The 5,403-nt window shown below is 48.2% G+C and overlaps 1 long non-coding RNA gene across 1 annotated transcript; it reads left to right on the forward strand.

Moving 5' to 3' along the window:
- Positions 1-3,938: 3,938 nt before the first annotated feature.
- On the forward strand, positions 3,939-5,373 carry LOC112944277. Its single transcript, XR_003248741.1, has 2 exons — positions 3,939-3,995; positions 4,693-5,373. It is a non-coding gene; the product is annotated as an uncharacterized LOC112944277 (long non-coding RNA).
- Positions 5,374-5,403: the final 30 nt, after the last annotated feature.

The raw sequence follows: 5,403 nt of genomic DNA on the forward strand, positions 1-5,403 counted from the left end.
GTTGCCATGGAAATCTCTCGCTTGATGCTTACTAGYGTAGTCAGAGCTGAGGCTGAGTTTTCTGGTCTCCTATTTTAATTCTGAGATTGTCGACAAGCAAACTGGAAGGCGGTCGCTTTGGGGTCGCTGTAGGTTTCTATGTGGAGTCGTTTGCGCTCGCTCGCTCATYTACCTTCCCATTCGGAACATGCTTCTCTTAGATTCAGTATTAACAAATTACTGCTATCGGTCACTACGCTGCCTTTCTGTTTACGTGTGTGGCTCTACAGAGGCTGCACTGGATCTAATGAAGCAGTAGCATCATTTTTCACGGCCGTATGTGGATGCCGAGGTCAACTGTGGCTCGTCTCTTTTTTTGACCATAGGCCAACAGATTTTTTTTTTTTTTTTACCAAGAGGAAGTTGGGGAATGAAGGAACGAGCAATGACTAAGTTTAAGTACCTCTTGGAGGCTTTCCCRTAAACCCTTGACCTCCCAGACTCTAAAGGAAAAACGTGAATATTTCTGTTGTGTTTGTAGAGGCAGTTTCTGCAAACCCCGCTCCCTCGAGGAGAAGTCTGCGGGCAGGGCCAAGGGGAGAAGCCCCAGCTCGGTTGTGGATAAGCCGCACGGTTATCCCGCTGCTGGCTGAAGGCAGCTATAACCCGCAGCGGGCTCGGACCCTGTTAAGGCTGTCACTCCGAGGGAGCTTGAATCGCACGCTTTTATTCCGAGTTTACATTTTTGTATTGTTTATCTTGGCTTAAAAACTCAGCTCAAAGACTGTGCTAGATCTTTCAGAATTTATTGTAAACAGAGCGAACATCTGCATTTACAACCTTTTCCCCCTATATGGCGTTAGTGAGTAAAACACAGGTTCTATTATTAGAAGGAAAAAGTCATAGTAGCAGCCAACTRCAGCCAACGTGGAGGTTCTTGTGGTTTTAGCATACAAATCGCATACAAATTTTGCAGACTAGGTCTGTATGAGCAAAACCAAAACCCAAACGATGGTGGCAAGGGACCTCTTAGGTGGTACCTCTTGGTACCTCTGTGGTAAGACGTCTCATGCCTCCAATGTGGTAATGACACTGCACCCTGTATCTGGTGTCAGGTGTGAGTTGTCATCCTAGATCCCAAATCCGGCTTTGTTGCATCTAAAGCAAATACATGAATAAATTAAAAAGGAGAAAAATCCATCTGCCAAGCTCGATCTCTCCTTTGCGTGGTTCAACACTTCATTTCACATGTGCAGGGTGGAGGTGACATCACAGGAGGTATTTGGTAGGGAGGTAAGGAGGGAGCAGTAGCCACACTTAGAAAAGGACCTGAAAAATGAAATGTCAAAATTAAAGCAGGCTGAGGGGTGGCAGGACTGTGCGTAACGGTGCCGCTCTGCGGACAAACCCCGGGCAGAGCAGACGCGGCCATAAATAAGTGTCCAAAAGCATGCGTGCGATGGGGAGAAGCCGCGTACAAAGTGTTTTCAGGAGTTTCCATGTTAATGTTAATTTTATTTTCCTCGAGGGCACCCTGGCACACCCTTGTTTTACGCTGCTCCAGCAAGGGCCACCTCTGGACACTGGCAGGAAGGCTCCGCCGCTTGGCAGGGCGCCCCCGCCAGCAGCAGCGCGGCCGTTGCGGCCGTTACGGCCGTTAGCGGCGGGCGGGGCCGGCGCGGGCGGGGGGGGNTACGGCCGTTAGCGGCGGGCGGGGCCGGCGCGGGGGGGGGGGGGGCGCGCATGCGCAGGCGCCGCCATGGCGGCAGGTAGGGGCAGCGCAGCGGGAATGGCGGCCTGGGGGCTCCGGCCTTCGGGGGAGCCGAGGAGCAAGGTTTCCAGCAGTAATCCCTCCTTCTCCCCCYTTTTTTTTAACCTCCATGAACAAACTTTCTAGCCGTTATCCCTCCTTCTCCACTTTTTTCCGCCCGCCCTCTAGGGTTATTCAAATATAAGCAGTTGTTGCTAGTCTCTATTGTGCAAGGGGCATTGGAGTAAACGTTGGAATATGGAATATATATATATATACATATATATATATATATATATAGGAATATGTTTGAGAATTAGCCAATTTAGGGAGCTCGTGTCTGCTTTGTCCCGGCCAGCCCCCACGCCCGGCTCCGAAAGGGCGGCCCTCAGCCCTAGACCTCGGTTTGAAGCTCAGCGGGCTGACCCTTTCTTTGAACGCGCTACCTCTAAAACCAAAACGCTTCTAAACTCCTGTCACGGAGCCTCTGTTATTTTTTCTGAATGATTATTTTGCAGTGCGTGTAAAAGCAGGAAAGCAAACGCTGCAGATCCAGGGTCCCAAGATGCGTGCTTTCATTTCGTAATAATAATTGTCACTGAAGGAATTGTTCATTTCTACCATCTGCTGTGCTGGGGCGACTGCCGAGTAGAGCCGAKCGGCAGCAAAGAAGTTAATATGGACAGGCCCTAGCAATGGGCACTCGTGAGAACGCTCGTTCTGGGAATGCTTAGGCTGGGCAGGCGTTATTAGAGTTGGGCTAGCATTTTATGTCTAACTATGGGGTTTGTTTGTTCCTCATTGTATCTCTGGGAACTGGAAGGCACGAGCGGGCCAGCGATGCCGGGCAGAGCTTGCCCTTTCCCGGCGACTCCTTTCCACGCGCGGGAGACGCTCCCGAGGATGYGTCATGGGGGCGGTCGGCGTCCCCCGAGGCGGCGCATCGAGCCTTGCGCCTCTCTGAGGCGGCCCGTAGCTCGTGCCTACTGATTTTTTGGGACGGCTGCCCCGATGGTACGTACTCGGAGGTGTGTCAAATAGAAATAGCGAAGCTTCTGTTCATAAGATACCTTAAGGTTCCATGATAGCAAATGAACTTGCCTAAATTATGACATCGTGACCTGGTCCCTTGGCCTCGTAAGTACCGTAGATGATTAATTGTACGTTTTCTTTGCAGAAATAGAAGCCGGAGAAGCCTGCGACTGACCGGCCGCGGAAGGGCCGTGAGACTTCCTCCATCTGCTCGGGCATTTGAAGGTACGATCTAGAGGGCTCTCGGAGTAGCTGGCAGCGAATCCAAGTAGAATTGTTTACATAGATCACCTGGAGCTTTGTGAAATGCTTCCGAATCCAGGCGCCTCTTCAGGCCGACTTGTGAAAAATGTTGCGGCCTAATTGGTGTTCTCGCAGAAGCGACACCCGTGAACATGGGCTCTTGAGAAATCCCTACAGGCCTGAGTATTTCCTGGTTACTGTTAGGCTCGGCTCCCCCAAGTTTCTGCTTGTGTGAATTTTATTTGCTTCTGTTTCCCTTGGTGCCATTAGAGGGTTATTTTTCTGAACTCCGTGAGAGGAACCCAAATTAATCTGAGGCCCCTCTAGCCCAACATCTCGAGCAATTTTGTCCGAGAGGCATTTTCTAAAAGTAGATGGGGAAAAAAAAATCATCTCACGATGCTGTGTTTTGCAGAGGGGTGGTCGGGAGCTGCCGACCGTTTCTGTTTCACCAACTGGTTTTTATTTTGTTGATAAGTTGCAAAGAGTACACGGTACAGGTAAGGCAGAATGCATCTGYATTTACTTTCAAACTGTTGTTCTTTTGTATATGTTTATTATCGAAAATGTGGAATATACTCTGATGAAATATATTTTTTAGAGATTTGAACAAAGAACTATAAATCAAAGAACGATTGACAACTACTGCGAGCTCTTGTGCCCACATCCCCTATTCAACACAAAATTAAAGCTTTTTTTGAACAGAATAAAAACTGAGCGCCGGGAACATGCGGAGCTAAATTTGAAAGGGAATTCACCTCAATTCCGCAGTAATGCTTCTCATTGGGCTAGGATTGGTTTTACAACACAAACTGCGAGTTTTAGTTCGTTACCAATAATGCACGTTCAGTTTAAGTGTTTGCTGCTGATTTTAAGCACAAGAAAGGAAGGACTTCGATTTAAAAACGATTCTTTTCCTATTCCTAGGTGGCCGAACATGTCAGAGACGCACGCTTCGATGAAAGCGGGAACAGGCCGTTGGAGGAAATGGGTATGTTAGTAAAATACAGGTCTCACGGACGAGGCGATAAGCCGTTATACTGAGGAACTTTTTTTTCCTGAGATGAATGAAGGGAGAGGCATTTCTGACCTCCTCTTGTTGTTCTCTTCCATCTGTCATTTTCATTTTGTAAAGGCACTGACTATTTAGGAATATCACATAGTACTGACTTTGTAGCTCTGATGGCCAGGGTAGTTTTTGTGTGTGTTACTGTCTGTTTTTTTTCATACACATTGCTCATCAATCCTTGCCCCAAGGACTCGGCATGTGTTTTAACCTCAATACTTTCTTAGGTATTTAGGTATTTTTAGGTATTTTCATATCATATTTAAGTTCTGCGAGTGAGCGAGATTTTGTTCTTATTGCCCGAGGAGGGGGATAAAGAGATGAAAAAGGTCAAGGCAATATTGTAAGAAGGTGGTGGTTCAGCGTCAGTTGTTTTAAAATTAGGCATGAATCTTGTTCATAGTACAAAATAGCTGGCCCAGCAAGAAGTGTGAAGGGGAGGGAGCAGAGGGAACGGGAGCAAATACAATTTTCCCCGAGTCCACTCTGACCTCTGCTTGTCGGCCCGGTGGATTCCTGAAGCAAATGTAGGTATTTTTGTAAGGTTGTTTTGTTACAAATTTGTTATAATATAAATTTACCCCAAATCCACTTGAGACCTCTAAACTCTTTACATCTGCAGATCCCTTTTCTGAGGAGACGAGTCTGTAATGCCTGCGGAGCCGGAAACCCCGTCGGCCACCCCCTCGCTCTCCTACCTCGGAGGCGGCGAAAGAGGGACCTGACCACGATCGACAGATCGATTTGAACATTATTCCCTCAACGGTCGCCCACCGAAAGGGAGTTATCCGGGCATGGTGGAGTGGGCCTCGGGTCCAAATTATTATCTCAGGGTGACATTTTCTGGGGAGCTAGGCATGTTAAGGAGCAAGTGGAGTGCAACCTTTGTAGCATTCATGAACTGAGTGCCTTTTTTTTTAAGGTGGGTTACAGCATGACGCACTCTCATGGCTGTACATGCATGTGTGTAATAGAGAAAACCGTGTCAGGGCCTTGGAGCCCGAGTAACGGAACGGCCCTAGCGAGGAGCGCTTGTTGGGATCCACAGCGACAAGAATATGAGTGTACCTATAATTTTGGTGCCCTGTCTGGGACTGTCCTCACAGATGTTTGCTGTGCAAGTCAAGTAAGATTTTAATGTTGTGTGTGGGTTTTTTTTAATATATTTTTTTTTAACTAATGCTCTTAATTTCCCCCCCTCCCCTGGACTTGCCAAGGAAAACCGAAACTCTGGGAACCCCACCCGTCAGTCATCCAAGGGTCGCTTCCATCCAGACGAGAACCAGGCGACCTGCCCCCAACCACTCTCGCTGTCCATCTGGCGCCATCATGG

Source organism: Nothoprocta perdicaria, unplaced genomic scaffold, assembly GCF_003342845.1.
Source record: "Nothoprocta perdicaria isolate Ctin4 unplaced genomic scaffold, notPer1 scaffold_165, whole genome shotgun sequence".
In the NCBI taxonomy this organism is placed as follows: domain Eukaryota; kingdom Metazoa; phylum Chordata; class Aves; order Tinamiformes; family Tinamidae; genus Nothoprocta; species Nothoprocta perdicaria.